The sequence below is a fragment of the Pogona vitticeps genome, chromosome 5, assembly GCF_051106095.1.
Source record: "Pogona vitticeps strain Pit_001003342236 chromosome 5, PviZW2.1, whole genome shotgun sequence".
NCBI classification, from domain to species: Eukaryota; Metazoa; Chordata; class Lepidosauria; order Squamata; family Agamidae; genus Pogona; species Pogona vitticeps.
Genome location: NC_135787.1, coordinates 9,788,923 through 9,809,988, shown reverse-complemented (window position 1 = coordinate 9,809,988; position 21,066 = coordinate 9,788,923). Strand labels below are relative to the sequence as shown.

At 42.0% G+C, this 21,066-nt stretch overlaps 1 long non-coding RNA gene across 1 annotated transcript; it reads right to left on the bottom strand.

Moving 5' to 3' along the window:
• Window positions 1-14,222: 14,222 nt before the first annotated feature.
• LOC110085242 (uncharacterized) lies at window positions 14,223-15,560 on the bottom strand. Its single transcript, XR_013545762.1, has 2 exons — window positions 15,450-15,560; window positions 14,223-14,309 (listed from the first exon to the last, which is right to left on the bottom strand). It is a non-coding gene; the product is annotated as an uncharacterized LOC110085242 (long non-coding RNA).
• Window positions 15,561-21,066: the final 5,506 nt, after the last annotated feature.

Here is a 21,066-nt window from a genome sequence, read left to right as displayed (position 1 = left end):
GCTAGCTATAGATAGATAGATAGATAGATAGATAGATAGATAGATAGATAGAGAGAGAGAGAGAGAGAGAGAGAGAGAGAGAGAAATGAATGTATCTAGAAATATATATTTTCTTTGTTTTAATATATATTTGGGCTTCAAATTTAAATATATACTTTTGCAAATATTAAATGTTATGACAACTCACTTACAATTTAAATTAAATGGTCATAGTTCCACATGCTGCCCACACCCCAGACAAAGCTGAATCATCCATTTGTAACATTTTTAAAAAACCTATTTATGTAAAGAGCACTTTTAGAAGCAAACAGTGACTTTGAATACATTTTCAGCAGTCAGGCAGCAGAGGGAAGAAAGAAGAATTGTTCCCTCGGTTTCTTGTCATCTCAACTCAATCTAGACTGGAGTTTCCACATGTTTTTTTTCCTGAAGAAAGAGAACGGATGTTTTTTCTAGGCACACTGTAAAACACTCCCACATTGTTGTTTTTGTTGTTTGCCTGCAATTGTTTGGTGGAACGTGGAGACTGGGCAGAGGTATGTAGCTAAGGATCATTATAGTAGAGTACCTCAGGCTAGCAAGATGAGGTCACGTCTGCAGACTAGGAGCCAGAACCCGGAATTCTCATGGTAAAGTGAAGAAAAGGCATATTTTGAATGGATAAAACTTGGATTTGAACACAGAACGGCCTTCTGCTTGTGCCACCACAGCACAGGTGGACTTACAGGCACCCTCCGGGCTGGCCATCCTCAGGGAATGAAGGAAAGCTAAGAACAAAGCAATTTCTTTGAAGAAAGGGCAGAAGTGGACTAAACAGGAATTGATCCATGACTGGAATCTTACTGGCACTCATGCCAGGTTTCCATAACTGGCTTCAGCTAATTGCAGCTAACAGATGAGAAGCTGGTACGCGTCTCGAAGGCACTATCAGACATGTGACCATGACAGAGGCATGCACTGTCACCTCCTTGATTTGATGCAACTGGTCATGACAAGTTAAGCAGCTTGAAGCAAACTGCAATAGAGCAATGGCTAAAAAATCTACAATAATAATAACCTTAGAAGTGCAGAGCTGGAAGGGTCCCTGTGGAGCATGAAGTCCCGCCCCTGGGGAATCAAACTCCCAACCTCTCTGGTTAAACAGCCAGATGCCTAAATCATGGAACTATCTAGCAGTTGATCAACCAGACTGAAAGAAACACCCAAACCCTCCCGCCCACTTTTTTGTCTGTTCCTCTCCCCTTCCTTCCAGTAAGTGCCGCTGGGCTTTTAATACAGGGAAGGATGAATGGCGTGGGCCTTCCACCTTGCTTTTTCTTCCAAGAACTAAACAGAATATAGGTCAGATAAAGAGTTAGGGGATCACGAGAGATTAGAGGATGCCGTTTAACTTTCTATTCTCTGATGTGGGACGGCAGAAAGAAACGCAAGTGATATTACTTAGGTTATCAGAGCCTCTTGTGTTTCTCCCTTTTGAGTTCTGCAATTCTGGAATTGAGGAAGGATGGTTGACTGTCAAGGCCAAAACACAGACACAAAGGAAGCAATTGTGCTGTCTTCTCCTTTTATTATAGGGATTGGCAAACTTCTGCTGCACAGAGTTACACATACAGGAAAGAAATATATATGATGAAGTATTTCAGTCCCTTCTTAAGAACCAAAGGAACACACCTCTGCACAGTGTGATTCATGAGTAGAGATTCCAGTTTAGAAATACCGTACCAGGAAAACCTTGTGCGCATTTTACACTGGCAATAACACAAACTTTTGGAGTCGAGTTGTATCATTAAGACATCATCCACATGGCCGTTATTCATAGCCTGCTGAGTCGTATCCCTTGAAATGGAACAAATCAGGCCAACGCTGGCTTCTATGCTGAGGCAATTCACTGCCAAAATTTACATCTTTTGCCTTATGTTCACAGGTATAACTAAGGCTTTTAGCAAATATGAGCGAAGTATCAGTACAATACAATTCCCCTTAGTTTGATGATGTAACGTCTATGTTTGCTGCTCAGTTCGGCTGTCCAGATGCTGGCTGTGGATGGACTTGAAGTCTTCAGTTCTCCTTTCTTACTTCATCCTTAAACTAGGGTTGGATGACACTGCCCTTGAAATAGATCAAGAGTAGCCATCTGCCACTTTTTGGACTACAACTCCCGTCAGCCCTTGCTGAGAATTGCCAAGGGTCATGGATAATAGACATTGCACTCCAACAGTATCTGGAGGGCCACAGTTTGCCTATCCCCCGAGAAATCTTTAAACAGACATCTTTCCTCTATAAAGTATTACACACAGTTATTTTGGGTTTTCACCTTTGAACTGCTGCATTTCCACCTCTGGCTAATCTTAGGGAGGCCATTAACACTTTTCATGTTTGAGGGATGAAGATGGAAAGAGATGTTCAAAGAAAATCGTATTTCCTTCTCTTAGAACATTTCCACTTCAGGAGTATAAGCCCTCTTTCTGAGGCGTAAAGGCCCAATCCGACTTAACAGAGGAAGCCAGTCAATGATCAAACCAAGTCAAAGTAAGCCAGAAAGACATTATTGAATAAAAAGCTTGGCACACCTATGGAAGTTCTTTGAATCAGGCTCTGCAGAAGCAGGTAAGGTAAAGGTAAAGGTTCCCCTTGACAATTCGTCCAGTCGCAGATCAAATACCAACTACAATGAATTGCATGACTGAACTTCCCCAGGTGGCTTTAGAGCTATAGCCTTCAAAACTATAATCCTACCCCACCTACCCAGAAACAGGCTTTAGAAAGTTACTTTTTAAGAGAATATAATAAATACGATTAAGAGTCTTGCAGCAAATTGTAAGGTAAAGGTAAAGGTTCCCCTTGACATTTAGACTCAAGGGGGCGGTGCTCATCCCCGTTTCCAAGCCATAGAGACAAAATTTGTCCAAAGACAGTTTCCGTGGTCATGTGGCCAGCATGACTAGACACGGAACACCATTACCTTCCCACCGAGGTGGTACCTATTTATCTACTCCCATTTTTCCATGCTTTTGAACCGGTACGTTGGCAGGAGCTGGGACAAGCGACGGGAGCTCACTCCGTCACGTGGATTCGATCTTACGACTGCTGTTCTTCTGACCCTGCAGCACAGAGGCTTCTGCGGTTTAACCCACAGTGCCACCATGTCCCTAGCAGCAAATTATATTCTAGTATAAACACTCATGGACTGCAGTCTACTTCACTTTAATATATATTATATATAGTATATTTATTTATTTTGGATGACACTTTGGGTAATTCTTGGACGTAATGCTTTAAAGATAATCCTACCATGTATAACAAGTTTCTAAAGTGTGAGGCTCAAGGCATAGCACTGTTGTTTTTTAATAAAATAATGTGATTGTACTTCTACAGTAAATTATAACAAGTGTAACAAGTAACATTTACTTGTGCACTTCCCTTGTTTCTTTGGAGCCATTTTGACAGATTTTTTTAAAAAAACTTCTTCCTACTTTTGTAACAGTAACAAATAATGACCAGTGTGTTACCATTTCTATTTTTTAAAAGGGAACAGTCATATGTTACTTCTAAAAAATACTTTTCTAAACTCTTGGGACCCAGAGCATCTTCTGCTCAGTTATGGGTGGCTTCAACATGTCGTAATAGTCTTATACCTTAAAAGCTACATTCCACACTCTGTGTGGGACGATATTCCACTGAACCTATATATAGGACTGTGGTGTACGGCTGTCTCCATGCTTCATGACCAACTTTGAAGGCACACAAGAAATCATGGTTCCTTTAAAAAAAAGTCCCCAATGTTTCAGAATTCCCATAACGTAGCTTCTGCACAAGCAGCTTCAAAGCTCAGACTTCCTCTTGTCAACAAAGTTGTTCCCTTCAGGCTTTAAGTGTGAAAATTGCACACAATAGCTGCACGTAATCAACAGACTAGGAAGGAAATGCTGATTACCAAACTGAGAGGAGGGGAAAATACATTTCAGAGATGTTGGTCCCACTTTCCATCTGGTAGATAAGTCATCAAGTTTCCTTTTCTTCAGAATAAGTAACTTACTCTTAAAGAACTTATTTTAAGTTGTATATTTATTTTAAGTATATAACTTGCCACCCCCAAAGTACGCCACTTAGAATAAATTACTTAAGTCATGAGTCACAATGCCTGGAACAGTGTCTGGAGTTATGTATATATTTTAGGATGAAAACGCTAGAATCCCCCACCTCCGCCCAGCATCGCCATTCCTCCACTTTCTGAGGAATTTTAGGAGATGTACTCCATAAAGGGAACACACACAGAGACCAACACATCAACTAAAATGGCCAGTGGTTCCTGCTTCGACAATGGCAATAGGACAACTTTCTGCACCAGCCGCCATTTGAGGCAACTCCATTCGCCTCCCTAACGGTAGGGCCGGCTTGAGCTAAATATATCTTCCTGTCAACCCATCTTTCTGGTCGCTGTCGCAAGAAAGAGCAGAATCACAGGGCCTTTCTGCCAGCCCCCTCTCAAGAAAAGGCCATTTCTGGGATCTTGAGTAAAAAATTTGGCCCTGGAGGAGCTTTATTTTTTGGACTCTAACTCTCATTCGCCCCAGTAAACATTGCCATCGGTCAGTGACGATGGGAGTTTCACTCTGTCAGGACCTAGAGGGCCATATCTCTAGGGACACAGGGCACCACCCTTGAGTTAAAACAGCCTTAGCATTACAGAACAAGGGTTCTCAACCTTGGGTTCCCGTATGTTAGGTAAAGGTTCCCCTTGACATTTAGTCCAGTCGTGTGCGACTCTAGGGCGCAGTGTTCGTCCCCATTTCCAAGCCATAGAGCTAGTATCTTGTCTGTAGACAGTTTCAGTGGTCACATGGCCAGTGTGACTAGACATGGAACGCTGTGACCTTCCCACCGTGGAGGCACCTATTTATCTACTTGCATTTTTACGTGCTTTCGAACTGCTAGGTTGGCAGGAGCTGGGACAAGCGACAGGAGCTCACTCCGTCACGTGGTTTCGATCTTACGACTGCTAGTCTTCCGACCTTCTGCAGTTTAATTCGCAGTGCCACCACGTCCCTTCTGTTGCTGGACTGCAATTTCCAGACTCCTCAGCCCACACAGCTAATGCTTGGGGATCACAGGAGCTGTAGTCCAGCAACGACACACTGGAACTCAAAGTTGAAAACTCTTGTTACAGGAAAGCTTTTTATGGAAACACAAGAGAGTCTCACCTAACCAGAGAAAGCATGATTAGGCCAAAGGGGGAAATGGCTGCTTTCATTCTTTCTAGTTATGTTTCATCAAGTTGCCTCCAACTATGAATGAGCCATCTCCAAAAGGTCCTGTCCTCAATTGCCCTGCTCAGTTCTTACAAACTCAAGCCTATGGCTTCTGTTAGGGAGTCAGTTCATCTGCTATTTGGCCTTCGTCTTTTCCTCCTGCCATCCAACTTTCCCACTATTATAGTCTTTTCTGGAGAATTCTGCCTTTTCATGATGTGACCCAAGGTAGGACAGGCACGGTTTCTCTTTATTTGCCTCCGGAGATCTAACCTGATGCATCTTGCTGACTGAGTCAAATAAACAAAGGGCACTATCCCCCCACATACATAGCACCTAAGGTCAGTCACATTGAAACCATCTGCCTCTGAATGTGCATGCATATAAACTATAAGCACACAAGCATGCACACGCAAACACACACAACCCCCTTTTTCTCCCCAAAAGTAAAAACCCAAATAATAACAAATTAATTAACTATCCAACTGTTTCCTGACTTTTCACGATGCCCAAGATCTCAGAATTCAAGGGCAACTGGAGTAATACCCTTCTAGCTAGCCAGATGGTCCTGGTGTAGGCACGGAATTCCTGTTATTCATAGACTTCAAGGGCGTTAAGGTAAAGGTAAAGGTTCCCCTTGACAATTTTTGTCCAGTCGTGTTCAACTCTAGGGGCGGTGCTCATTCCCATTTCCAAGCCATAGAGCCAGCGTTTGTCCGAAGACAATCTTCCGTGGTCACATGGCCAGTGCAACTTAGACACGGAACGCTGTTACCTTCCCACCGAAGTGGTCCCTATTTATCTACTTGCATTTGCATGCTTTTGAACCGCTAGGTTGGCGGGAGCTGGGACAAGCACCGGGAGCTCACTCCGTCGCGTGGATTCAATCTTACGACTGCTGGTCTTCTGACTCTGCAGCATAGAGGCTTCTGCGGTTTAGCCCGCAGCACCACCAAGGCCCTTAAATAGCCCCGAAACAGATGAAACTGAGGTTTTTGTGTGTTTTTTTAAAGCCATTTTATGAGACCAGCCAATAGGTTGCTGATTAGATTAGGCATCCTTCATTCTCGAGAGACTATGGTAACGTGCTCTGTATGGAGGACCTGGAACATCGTCTAGTGTGGCTGAGAAGGCCAATTTGACTGAAATTTTGTTGGGCTCAGCCATGGAATTCTTGTCAGGCTGACTTACAACAGCTCTCGACGTTCAATAGATGGCAGCACAACCCAAGCCTCAATAATGGGGCTGCAAAATGTGGGTATGTTCACTTTCCTAAATATATTTTCCTAACCACTTGCTTTTCCTTCCTCCATATGACCAAACATGCACTCTGCTACCCTGTTTCCCCATAAAATAAGCCCCAGTGAAGTGAAACCCCACCCCCCACCCTTGTGCAGCAACCAGAAGTAGATGACATGACTGTATTTGAATAAATATAGATTGTTGTACATGAACAAAAGTAACACATTCCTTGAAAATAACCCCTAATGTGTTTTTTGGTGCTAAAATTAATATAAGACCCTGTCTTATTTTCGGGGAAACACGATGCTAACAAACTACATTTGGTATATTTAAATGCCAGACACAACCCTCCCTGGAAACTCACGCCCCTGATCCTAGTTGGCTGTGGAATAAAAGGCAGAGGGAAGAATTGATACCTGGCCGTGGGCAGGAGCCCTATTCTTACTGCACACACCTTGTTTCCCAGGTGGGGGACGGAAGCCTGCCTCGGGAGGTGTATCAACCCCTCCTACAACTCCTTCTATAACCTCAAATGGCTTTAGCGAAAACCCTGCTCCAAACCAACAAAACCTGGTTAAATGGCAGAGGAACTTGGAAGAGAGTTCTGTCTGGCTAATAGAAAGAACAGATGCTAAAAGCCACAAAAATGCCATGGAGTCTGAGATCACAGAGGGTGTCCACACATTTGACCCACTGCTGGTGTGCTGATGGGTTGGGTCGGTCTGCTCTTTTTCCCCAGTGTCCACATGTGGATGTTGCTGGAATGGAGCAATTTGCCACAACCTGCACCTTTTTGAACCGCTATTTTGGTGCAGGTTGGAGGATTCCAGGTTAGTTCACTCCCAGCAAGTGGGGTCACTTGGAATGGACTAAATTAGAGTTTTGTGACTCTTCCAGTGTCTATTTCTGATATTCTGAAGTGGCTTGAGAGCAATTTCATTATATTGGAAACGGAACCCTTCATCTAACCTTCTGCAGAGTGTCAGGGAAAGTGCTCTTTTTTTAAAGGTTTGCTAGATCATCACTGATGTGATGAATCACCTTATTTAAAATTAGAAAACTTTTTTTCCCTTTAACTGTATATTGCTATCGAAACTGCGGCTGCAGGCAGTTTCTTGATCTGTGAAAAAACCAGACACACAAAGAAAAAACAATTTAATTTAAATAAAGTGATTTTTCCCATCATCAGAGCACATGTAAAAAATAATAACTTCAGGGGAAGTTATTGACAACAGATAGAGCTACAAAGGGTCATTTGCTGTTTGAATGAAAAGAGTGAACCAAATGGCACATCTCTCTTCCTCCTGACCTCAGCTGACCCTTTGTAGTCCGATCCAACCCACACCAAAATGGCCAGTCTGGACAGGCCAACAATCTGGTGTCTCACAGGGTCTAGCAGCAACAAAAAAGTGTATGTATGTGTGAGAGTGAGAATGCATAAGAGCAAAGAATGTATGGAAACTCTTTTGTCAATATACCTGTAGAGATTTATCTTTCTGTTAACATTTTTTTTATTTGGATAAAACATTTCTAACATTCTCTGGTGTCTGTACCTATTTTCATCCCTGGTTCTAACACTAACCATATCACCTTGAATTATATGCTTTTACTTCCTGGTGTCTCATTAGATCTCTACCTGGGATGTTTAAAAGGATTTAGAAGCGCCATCAGAAGAGAAAAAAGACGTTGTGTCTTTTCCATTCAACCATTAACTATCATGGAATACGGTTATGCCTACAGAAGATGTTCCCAGTCTGATGCATCCTTAGATTCATGCTTACCTGCAGATGCTTTTCAGTTCATTTCTTCTCACGTAATTTTTACTTTTGAGATTTTGCTTGCTCTGAGCCTTTGGGCTTTAGTTTGCCTTGATTCTGAGAGAAGCTTCCATTTTTACAATGGGTTACTCAGGCTGCTCCTTCTGAGAGAGTCTACATCCCTTGTCTTCTTTTATTTATCACACACACACAATTTTAGCTTAAATTCTTCCTCCCTCTTTTCCCACCTGGATTCTTCTGGATCAATTCTCCTGCACGTTCACCTGAGTTCAACAACTAGGGTGTCAAAGCGGTCTACTTGACCCCAAACACAGCATCTCTAATTCAGACTCAAGATCCAGGGAACCATGAGAACCTTTAAGGCTCATTATACAAGGTACTTCTCATGAGAAGAGAAGACTCCCTAGAAAAGACCCTGATGTTGTGAAAATGTGAAGGCAAGAGGAGAAGGGGACGACAGAGGATGAGATAGTTGGACAGGGTCATCAAAGCGACCAACATGAATTTGACCCAACTCCGGGAGGCAGTGGAAGACAGGAGGGCCTCTTGTGCTCTGGTCCATGGGAGTCACAAAGAGTCGCACATGACTTAAAGACTACACAACAAGGTACTCTATGGCAAGGACTATACTATGGAAGAGAACCTCAAGAGAGACAGAATTATTCTATATGCGTATCTCTGTGTTAATCAACTGATTATGCTTTGTAGTTATGTTTTTTGGGGGGGAGGCATAAGAATTATACATGGATTTTGAACTACATGGGGGCCTGGCACACCTAACCCCAGGGTCTTGTGGAAAGGAGAAGTGTATATCGGAAGAGTGATGTGAACGTTGAAGTGTCAAAAATAGATCTGATGAAAAGCACACTTTAAAAGTGAAAAGACAATTTTATTCCTTCATTTTTATATACTTGCTGCTAACAAAAGCATAAACAACAAGAACCACAACTGAGTATCGATCACATTTTGATTCTTATTCACATTTCAGGAGCATTTTTTAAAAACCAACAGATATTTGAAAATGTAATTTTAGAAGAGGTAGCCGTAGTCAGTCTGCGCTAGCCTGTCAGGTCAAAAACAAAGGAAAAATATTATATAAAGAAGAGAAAAATATTGTGGCACCTTAAAGGGTTGACTGATATATTTTAAGGAGAGCTTCCATGGACAATTCCACTTGCTCAGAACATGCAAGTTGCCTAGAGTACAATGGGATGAATATTTATTTCCTACACCAAAATGGACTAAACAGATTATTGCGCACCAGTTTGAATCTAGATTTTAAGCCCTTTGTGCCCTAGAAAGCAAAGGGCTGACTTACTAAGGTGAGTTCTAAACAAGCTGAACAGCCAGGGTCCCCAAGCAAGGAATTCTGTGATAGAAAGGACAGAGCTATGTTTTACAACGCTGATGGTCAACTTGGTTTCAGACTGCACTTAGGGGTTGTTATGATTTCACGCTGAGCTAAGGGAATTGGAGGGGGGTTCCAACCCCTATTCCTCACTCTTAGCTTCCCTTTGAAACCTCTGTACTTCCATCAACTTTTCTTCTAGCCAAGAGGGAGGGTCCTATCGTTAGGCAAAGTCAGCTGGCAGAATTCTGCCCCCCACCTGAGTGGAAGAAAGATTCAGTTGCAACTCCAGCAAGCTTATAGACAGGAGGGCCAGCCGGCCAATTCATTACTTGCAAAGTAAGATGAAGAAGAAAAACCTAAAGAGAGGGGAAATACTTCTAGTTCTAATTTTAAAAGACCACTTTGTTTTGTTTTTGCTTTTAAAAAATGGGAGGTTTGTTCTAAATGAGATATGTTCCATTGAGAAACACAATTTCCTGTTTTACTTTGCAATTTTGTTAAGTATTTTTTTCTCCCCAAAACTTTTTGGAGGCACATGGAGCCTGTGAGCCATGATTCCTATCTCTGCTCAAGGGCTACAAGGGAACCGAGAAGGTGTTAAGGGGCTACTTATGAAATCAAATTTTACATCCGGCAAAATTTTTTGGCAGTCCTGCTTCCTGAAAAACTTTGGGCCAAACAACCTGAGCTGCAAAGATTAGGAAGAGAAGGAAGGAAGGAAGGAAGGAAGGAAGGAAGGAAGGAAGGAAGGAAGGAAGGAAGGAAGGAAGGAAGGAAGGAAGGAAGGAAAATTGCGTTTATAGAATCTTAGAAATGAGTAGGATGGCCTATAAGGCCATCAGTTCAAGGAACAATTCCAGAACTTCACATTTGGAACTTGCAGACATTCACATTTGAAACTTTTGCATCATCTCATGTGTTGCTTTCCAGAAATATCTCGAGCATTAGTTCATTTCAAGAGGATCTTTCATTCCTGCAGGAAAAATAACATGTAGAGCAAAAGTAGGTAATAGAGAAAAAGGAGCTGCAGGAGATGTCAATTGCCATCACTTAACCTAAACTGAATCCCTGTGAATGCAGGCCTATAAAATGCACCACCCAGCAAACTAAATGGAGATAACCAGAGAAATGACAAACCTACTCTTTTGCTGTGTTTACCAGATATTCTTTTTAAAAAACTGATTTAAATGAGAAATTTCCTCCTCGGAACCAAAGCAGATGTTTGCCCTAAATCTGTTATTTGTCCCTAACTCCTTGGTCTCCAAGGGAAGGGAAGGAAAAGCAGTGGGGATGTGATGGTCGCTGTATCATTGTCCTGGCTGCATGGAGAAGAATGCTTTAAGGGGACTGTCTTGCTCTGATAATCATATCACATTTTAAAGTAAGGGTGTATTTCTTCTTCTTACACCACTGTCCCCACAGAAACACAAATCTTTCAGTGCTAAGTGCCCAAGATATGAGACATGCAAAATAAAAAAAATCACGAGAGTGTGCTATCTCCCAATTCCAAAACCAAACCAGGCTAATTGCTCAATGCAGATTGATGGCCTGGGTTGGAATTAGAGGGTCAGAGTTTTCCTGCCCAATGGTAGCAGGTGATGGCTCCAGTTTCGGAGCTGCTATGAACCCACTCTGAGTGCTAAACCCTTCGAAGGAGCTGTTCAAGGTACTAAATGCTATGCCAAAATAGGTTCAGCACCATGGAGAACTCCCATAAAGACCACACTCAAACTTAAGAGCAGTGGTTCCCAAACATTTTGGCCTCACAACTCCCTTCATTTTCTGACCACTGGCCACGGCTCCCCTGGCTCGGAGGGGCCATCAGGGCTCTCTATCCTACCAAGAGCTGGATCTTGACACATACGAACACACACACACACACACACACACACATCAAATATCTCATCCCCACCCCCTCCCAAGGGGGAGGTAGGCTCCCAAGGGCCTAATTCCTTCCATGTTCTGACACAGAAAACTCCCAAGGCTACCCAGCAAGCACTTCCATTGAGGAGCATAAAGATAGGGAAAGGAGAGGAAGGCACATCGCCTCCACTTCCGGTTCCTGTTAGACATAGAGCTATGAAAGCTAGCTTGTGATAGAGCTATGAAAAGCATCTCTACATCCTTCATAGCTCTATGTTCCATCCCTTTTCCCATGGCACCCCTGTCTGAGTTTCACAGCACCCCCTGGAGCCACGGCACACAGTTTGGGAGCCCCTGACCTGCCGTGATTCACAGGATCTCCAAAACTGGAGACGCCCGCTGCCACTGTCCTAACCCTTAAAGGATGCAACTGGACAGGGAGGCTGTCTCAGATAGATTCAAGTTGATTTAAAGCCCCTATGGCAGTTAAATTGCTCTTCTCATTCACAAGAACTGTTTCATTTTCACAGATAATGTAAGGGGCAACAGTCCACATTGCACTTCAAACTAATACAATACTCACTGGAATCACAAGTTTTCCACCCTCTTCTTTCCTCAGCATCACCCAATCAAGATTATTTTTTCAAAAAAAAAAATCAATGACATAGTGCTGAGTTGACAGAACAGCTTCTTAAACTGCATTGCTTATCTGACATAGTGCTAAACTGGACAAGCATAATTTTAAAAACTGTTTAGAGAAGAGATGGGAGGTGCTCCCTTGAGTGGGATGTTCTGGCTGTACTGGTATACCTTTCAGCGCTACATAATATGCCTGTAAAACAGAAACTTCCCATTCAAGCGGGAGCCTCATTTTTTCTCTGTATTTTTTTAATTATGCTTTTCTAATTCATTTTACACGTTCTTAAATCAATTCAGCCAAACTGTCACTTGAATGTTAAAAAAAGAGACACTCCACTGTCAACATTCTTCTTGGACATATCCATCGCTTTGAACTGGTACAGGCAATCATGCATGCCATAAATTTAGAGGAAAAGCGCTGAAAGCAGGATCACTTCAGAAAAAAAGGTATCAGCACTCACTGACTGAACAAAAAGCAAGGGTGCGCTTATTTGTGATTAGTTGTAGTTGTGCATTCGATGAGAAATACATTTAATTTCCATGTGCGAACTGCTGGTAGCAGGGTATGCTAGACAGACCAATGTTTGATTCAAATATAAGAAGCAAAGGAAAAAGGTATTGATGAATTTACCTTTTGTGCAGCATCCGCAGCAAATTCTGCACCCATCTAGCCGTGGGAGAAACACATACTTTGGCTCCATCCTTTAACGTGATTCTGTAAAACAAGAACATTTGAAGAAGTCATGGTTTCCAAGCCAGCTAAGTTAGCACAGACTAAACTAAGAAACTCAAGAATAATTGCTGGGAAAGGCTGTTTTGATGAGGTGAACGGCATGTCTGGTTTGGGGTGTTACAGGTCCTGATTTCCTACCCTACACAAATATGAACTGCTTCCAGGATCATGCAGTACCTGTGAGGCCCCAACAAACTCTACCGTATTCAAAAGAGTTAATACTCTGACTATTCATAATAAGCTTGAGAATTTATTTTCTTTCATTGTTCATAACTGATGAGTTAAGCAACGCAACTGATCCTATACTCTACTACGTTATCCCCACATAACCGCTAGTTTAGGAGTAACAAATAAATATTACTCATGCCCACGAGTTATAAATCTCTTCCCGGTCTATCTTTTAAAAGATTAAAAACATCATTCATGTCATTACTTCAAAGGAAACACAAAACTTCCAATCCCCAGCACAGTCCCAAACTGGATCAAGATGACAGCTAGAGGGTATTTATTTATTTCATGTATCTAAAATATTTTTACCCTTTCTTTCTCCTTAAAAGGAACCAAGGCAGCTGACATAATTAAAGGACAATATGAGCCTCGTGGCGCAGTGATTAAAACGCTGTACTGCAGCTAAAACTGTGCTCACGACCTGGGGTTCAAATCCCAGGTAGCTGGCTCAAGGTTGACTCAGCCTTCCATCCTTCCGAGGTCGGTAAAATGAGTACCCAGCTTGCTGGGGGGGCAATGTGTAGCCTGCATAATTAAAAAATTGTAAACCGCCCGGAGAGTGCTTGTAGCACTATGGGGCGGTATATAAGTCCAATAAATAAATAAATAAATAAATAAATAAATAAATAAATAAATAAATAAATAAATAAATAAATAAATAAATAAAGCTAACAACGGCGCGTATACAAATTGTAAAAATGATCAAACAAATATAGAATCCAGAAATGGTTGAGATCTGGATAAAGTTTAAACCTTCCCCCCTCCAACCATTTCTTATTTCAAAATAAACCATTATTTGCATGGTGAATGAAAGAAAAATAAGGAGGAAACCCTATATTGGCACCAATTTGCTTCTTTCCTTTTTGGAAAGAAACAAACTTCCTTTTTTGGGGGGGATATTTTCTGATTTTAAAAAAATGCTATTCTGATTGCATTGAACAAACAAGGGGGAAAATTTGGGACATTTAATGTGATGTTAATACTCTGTCTCTTCATCTATTCACAACCTGTATATTTGTGAATTAATTACAAAAGCCTAATTGCACTTCAGTGGCTTCCTTCACGAAAAATCAAACCTTCAGCACTATAAATCACTTACATGATTTCCATCTTCTTGCAGGCAAGTCCAGCGGGAAAAATTTCTACTCTTTCATATTTTGCAAGACGGATGAATTGGGACGTCACTCTTAGGCACTTGCAGCCTAGATGCACCGGCTCAAAAATGTCTGTAGGGTTCCAGACAGGAGTGAGACATGGACAGAGTCAATATATTCCAAAGAATGGAATCACATGCAATCACATACAATAGGAGCTCATGGTTCCCCATGTTACAACATTTGTGTTTTTCACCCCAATTTTGAAACAATTTTCTAGTGAGTTTTTTTAAATTGTTTTATTTAACCAACATAAAACTTACATATATAAAAAAGCATCTACTGTATATATATGTAAGTATGCATATATCTCTATCTAAAGACAATACATACTGTAAAGCTTAGCCTACAAGCATTCTTGTATAATAATACATTTCTTTCAGCAAGATCTTCTCCATATTATTCATTTTACTTTCTGTTTGTTACAAAGCTTTTATTTCCCATCATTCATAGAATAGGTTCCAGCTTTCATAATAAATTGATTTTCTTGCCCTTTTAGTCTCTTTGTTAGTCTGTTCATTTCTGCACACTCTAATTTTTTTTTTTTTTTTTGAATTACCAATTCAGCTTTTGGCGGGTCTCCCTCTTTCCATACCTGTGCCCATGCTAATCTAGCTGCTGTCAGGACTTGTGATATTATATAATAGCTTTGCTTGTTTATATTATTTGGTATTAATTCAAATAAGAGGATTTCTGGTTTAAATTGTATTTCTTGCTTAGTCCATGTATGAATTTTAATCCAATATTTCCTTGCAATATTACATAGTCCACCATGTGTGGCAATAAGTTCCTTTCTGGTTTTTGCATTTCCAGCATTTAAATATCCACTGATTCACTTATCCACAGTCTGAAAATATGAAAAATATTAAAAGAAAAATTCCCAGAAATATATATGTCTGAGTTATCAGAACTGAGCACTACAGGGAGCCAGAGAGCATGCTAGGTATAGCGTTCACAGGAGGGCTTGGAACCGATCTGTGGATATAGGGGACCTACATGCAATCACAACAAGAAGATTGTAGAGATGTATTGTTGACTTTGTTCAACTAAGAAGACTTTGGCTGGCTGTATAGCTCAGTCAAGGTTAACAACACAGCAGGGAAAAGTGCAAATAGTATCCTAGGAAGAGGGATCTGGGAAGTCAGGCATCCATGAGTTAATTTACTTCTATCAACTAGATAGGAGTCACCAAAGAGAAGGGAGGAAACCAACCTTGTTTGCAGCTTGCTAACCATTGGAATCCTTTTTCTCCCCGCACCTGGTGCCTGGTTCTGCTTCTTTTCCCTCTTCCCCTCCATTTTCTTTCTTTCTTTTAAAGACCAGAGGTTCTAGCTGTAGGCCAGCTGGCTGACCAAAGGGAGGAGAGGAAAGAGCCAAGGAGTCGGCAGACAGAAGAAAGCTTTCCTTCAGCCTTGTTTCATCTTCTTAAGGTAGGAGGTGCAAGTACAGCAGAGCTGCTTTAAAATTTTCTCCCCTCTTTCTCCCCCTTTGGTCAAACAGCTGGATGTGTTTTGTGCTGGAATGTTTCCACACTTCTGTCTGGATGCAGCATTCCTCCATGCCCCCATCCTTGACTGCATCTTGGCGGCTGCACACCCCCTGTGTCAAAGACACAAGAGGAGCCCAGGCTTTATACTTCCTCCTCAACCACCTCAGCAAATTACTGTTGATCCCTAAGCAGGACCACTAATAGAAAAGTCCTGGCAGAAAAGAGTAGGATTTAAAGCTTGTAGCGCAAATATGACTTCAGAGTGGTGCAGCGGCTAAGGTGGAAGACGGAAGCGCAGGGCAGAACTAGACAGGACAGTTAACACACCATTAGAAGCAGACCTTTCTTAAGAGGTTATAGGATGTCTAATTATGGTTCTGAGTTACAAGCTCTCCACTTCCGTCTACCTCACAAGATGGTTGTGAGCTTGGATGCTTCTCTGAGATCCATGGAGAAAAGCAGCATGCTAGCAGCGTGAAACAGAAACGTTTCCAGGATTAATGTCAAACTAAGGGAAAGGATGGCAATGGAAAACACAATAGTACTTACTTGCAACCGTAATATGACAGGCAAGGCACAGTGCCCAAAAGAACACGAGATGCTTGGCCCCCATTCTAGCTTCAGTTGCCACTTCCACTCACCAAATGGGGATTTAGTCTTGATTCTTGCTCAGCCTGATTTCCAGTGGCCAGGAGGCTTCTATTTATTTCAGAGAGCCACACAGGCGTAGTCAAGCCAAGGGCTATTTTAAGTAACGTTTATGCCAAGTTGCATAAAGACTGATTTCCCGCATAATTTTTAGTGCTGAGTTCGCAATTCGGTAACAGAACCAGAACAAAGAACTAGGCATGCAATTGACGCCCCTTGGGCATTCAAGTTCCCAATTAGCAGTTTAGGACTGTGGAGATACACCTGCATTCCTAATTCAGTACATTTCAGGCTCGATGTTGAGAATCCATTGGTAAGTCCTTGGAATTGTTGTTAGATGCATGCCATTCATATAATATTCAGTGGGTTCATTCTTTGATAAGGACTTCCCTAATTTTTTTTAACTCCTTCACTGGGTCAATGGAAACAAGTGTAGAGTTAAACTATTTGAATCTGCAGTCAATGCTGCCTGCCTCTTAAACATCTGGCTTTGCATCTTCACGTCGTCTATCCACCTTGGTAATGTTGACTTAGGATTTCTCTTCTGAGGTTTCACATTTTTAACCACAGGACAGACAGGAAAAATACCCTAGTTGTACTTAAACTTGGCCAGCACAGACAGTTGGAAATTTCATTCAGTTTAATGCAGGCTTCATAACAATCAAAGTCCTTAGCAAAGCATTTGTGGCTTGTCTAGTCCTTCTGATACTGCACAGTTTGCCAGTAATCCCAAACCATATTTCCACTGCCTTTGAGGAAGAAGTATCAAGCCGATTCTGTATAAGTTACATTGGCTACCAGTTGCTGCCCGGGCCCAATTCAAAGTGCTTGTTTTGACATATAAAGCCCTAAACAGCTTGGGCCCTGGATACCTGAAGGACCGCCTCCTTCCATATGAGCCTACCCGGCAGTTAAGATCTAGCCAGGGGGCCCTTTTGAAAGAGCCGTCCCTCAAAGAGGTAAGAGGGACGGCTTGTAGACAAAGGGCCTTTTCGGCAGCTGCCCCCAGACTATGGAATGCCCTCCCGACTGAGATTCGTCTGGCACCGAGACTGATGACATTTCGGCGCCAGGTCAAACCCTTCCTGTTCCAGAAGGCTTTTAACTGAAATAATATTAGCTGTGGGTCCGATGGCAACTTTATATATATTTTAATTGTATTTTAATTGTTGCATATCTTTGTTGTATTTTGGATGCTGTAAGCAGCCCAGAGACCTTTGGGTAGTGTGGGCAGCATATTAATTAATTAATTAATTAATTAATTAATTAATTAATTAATTAAGTAAGTAAGTAAGTAAGTAAGTAAGTAAGTAAGTATGTTTTAATCTGGTTGCTTCACCCAAAGTGAATTAGAACCAACACTGGCTATCACAGTATTTAGCGGCTTATGGATGATTGCTTGATGTTTTTTTCCCTCAAGGTCTGGAAGATGTTCCTCCAATATAACCCACAAAAACTGGGCTTGACCCTTAACCTAAAATAACTGTTTTTCTCAGCCTCCAATCTACCAGTTGTTTTGGACTTCAACTTTCTAGAATCCCTTACTGTTGGGCACACTTGCTGGGGCTTCTGGGAGTTGAAGTCCAAAACATCTGCACAGCCAAAGGCTGAGAAGCACAGACCTGATGCACACCTACGACCTGGAGTTTTGAATAGACATGGGCACAAACCAAACCACAAAGTGGAAAATCGGAAGGGATCGTGGTTTGCTTCGCAACCCAGTTTGGGGGATCCCTGTTTTGCCGAAGCAAAACAAAGGGCCAAACTTTTATCCCCTTCAGAACTTTGTTTTGCTTTAGCAAACGGATGCCCATCCACCCATTCCCATAGCCCCATCACCTCTCTACCTGGTCTTGCCGCCACTGCCGTGAGAGGCAGCCATCGTGAGAGGCAGAAGTCTGGCTTCCCTTCCAGGAGCCAGGCCTGATGTTCTGCACATCTGCCCATTGCCCAGCTGATAGATGGGCACAAGCCCCGAGGCAGCAGGCTCAGCTCTGGGAAAGGAAACTGGCCTGCTGTTTCTGACAATGGGGGTGGCGTCAGCAGGACCAGATAAGGAGGTGAATTGGGAAGCGGGCAAGCAGCCAGTCTCCCCCCAGCACAACCCCGAAAAACGAACCACGATCCATCATGAACAACTGGTTTTTCTGCTTCGTGCCCACCTCTAGTTTTGAGAAGTCAGTTCCCTGCAGTAGGGTCTAGTGGGAGGGTGTTAAAAGAGAACAGAAAGATAAAACAAGCAACGAAGAAGGGGTCAGAGGTTCAGATTCCGTAAACAAACCAGCTTCTTCTTAGGAAGGGCAGAAATATTTCCCAGCCTCTGAAAGAAACTTCAAGGTCATTCAAAGTGGAGTCAGAACCCTCCTTGCTATGTTTGGGGGAAAAGAGAGGTTCCTGGGGAAATTATTGTGACAGGAGTTGCAACTGGGGTGAGAGAGAGCTGGGAAGAGTTCCCAAATAAACTTCATTCAAGTCTCCTGGTATGCCAAGAGAGAAAACGATCCCAAAGTCGGACAATGCAATGGTGAAAATAAAGGATGTGCCCAAGAAGGGAGGAGGGCGAGACCAAGCTTGTTCGCCTTTTAAATCAGAACTTGACCACAATTCTAAAGGGGAGGAAGTGAAATTGACAGCCATCTCTGTCCCACTGCCCTGCACTGCTCAGATGCGTGTTGTGTGCATGCTATGTGTACCAGCTGTAGAGTTCCACTGTCCACGGTGTAGAACAGGGATTCCATATTTACCTACAAAAATTTATTTTTTAAGCACAAAGTACACGTGACCCATGCACACATCTATAAACCATTTCCATGTGTAGGGGCAGAACTGAATGAGAGTTTTTCGGCTTTGGCCATTTTTAAAAACTTCTGTGGCTTAAACTGCTAAGAAGTCCATCCACTCATCCTGAAAAAGTGCTGTAATCTCTACTCCCTTAAATCATGCCATACAGTAGGATCCCTATATCTGCGATAGATTGGTTCCAAGCCCCCCGCCAATGATAAAAGTGTTTCCCAAGGTGTGTATAAAGGTACCTGCAGATATATTTTTCCAAATATTCATGCATGGTGGTATCATCACATTAGCCATAGTTAAAGCAGAAGAGATGCCTGCACACTCTGCTCCGTCCACATCTCAGGCATACAGTATACTCTGTGTTCCTACAAGAGAGAATTTGGGATGGATTTATTGCTGAAAAGGGAAGCCTATTGGAGTCATGAAATAAACACTCTTCTTTCTGATGGCCTTAATGATCAGAAAGAATGACCTGCTGTTTTTTAAAATATGTATTCTCGAAGGCTTTTAAAAAATAAATAATACTTTGTGGTTCCCCATCGTGATAATTATAACACAACCAGTTTCATACAATGTAGCTCAATCCTGGAATGAGCATTTTTTTGATAGAAATGGATGGGCACATCCAGTATTATGTTATGTATGGTCTATTGCATCAAGAGTATTCCTTTATTATGGATTTCCACTATAGTCACAATTCTTTTCTTGTTAACAATCTCTAAATTTTCCCTTCGGCCAATATTGTTCTTAATGTAAATACAACTGTGTACTATTTATGTTAGCAGCTCATAACCTGTCTTATATAAGCATAGGTAGTCAGAAATTTGGCTGGTAAGACTTTGTCAGCTTCTTACTGTTTTGCATTCATTACTTTTAGTGGATATATTTACAAATAGCAGTACTGTATTATATTTGTCCATTCACAGTGATAGTGGCTAAAATAGTGGCTCTTCATGTAGCAAGTTGAAATCGTGTGTAGGCCCACAGAATCAGTGGGGATTTTGTGAATCAACTCCTCCCTACGTTCCATGGATTCAAATGGGCCTACTTAAATTGTGATTTACTATGCAAAGTAAGTCAAAGTTAGAGGAGGCCCATTTGAATCTACAGAAATTATAGAGTTGACTCACTAAATCCATTTATTCAGTGGGCCTACTCTAGTGTGATTTATTCTGGATACTTACATTGCCACACTGTTTTCCAGATGCTATGTACACTGTGGTTTGTATGAAGTACTATAGATTTATACAGGGTTTTTGTGATCCTTTTATTAATTGTACAAGCTGTATAATAGCTGGGGTTTTTCTACAGTAATTGGCAATTATATGTTTGAATGGTGATTCTGCTTGACTACTTTGCTTTTTCTTGGGTGGGGCTTTCTCCCTTGGTGTTTTCATTGTATCAATGACCCCTTACTTAACCTATGCCACACTTAGTTTCCAGTTCCCCATTCATTCTTCTGCCTTGCCCTTCTCTTCCGTGCCTCTGGGAGATTGCACAAGGTTTAGTTTTTAAAATCACGGGCATGGCATAAAAAGCCAGGCTGCATGAGAGTAGAGGCGTACTTGGTTCATCTTTCTGTTCACATAGTGACCAATTAGTTACTTGCCTCCAGGAAGCTGGCCATCAAGAACTAAATGCAGCTGTAAGGTAAAGGTTCCCCTTGACATTTAGTCCAGTCGTGTCCGACTCTAGGGCGTGGTGCTCATCCCTGTCTCCAAGCCATAGAGAAAGTGTTTGTCCGAAGACAGTTTCCGTGGTCACGTGGCCAGCACGATTAGACACAAAATGCCATGACCTTCCCACCAAGGTGGTACCTATTTATCTACTTGCATTTGCATGCTTTCGAACCGCTAGGTTGGCAGGAGCTGGGACAAGCGACAGGTGCTCACTCCATTG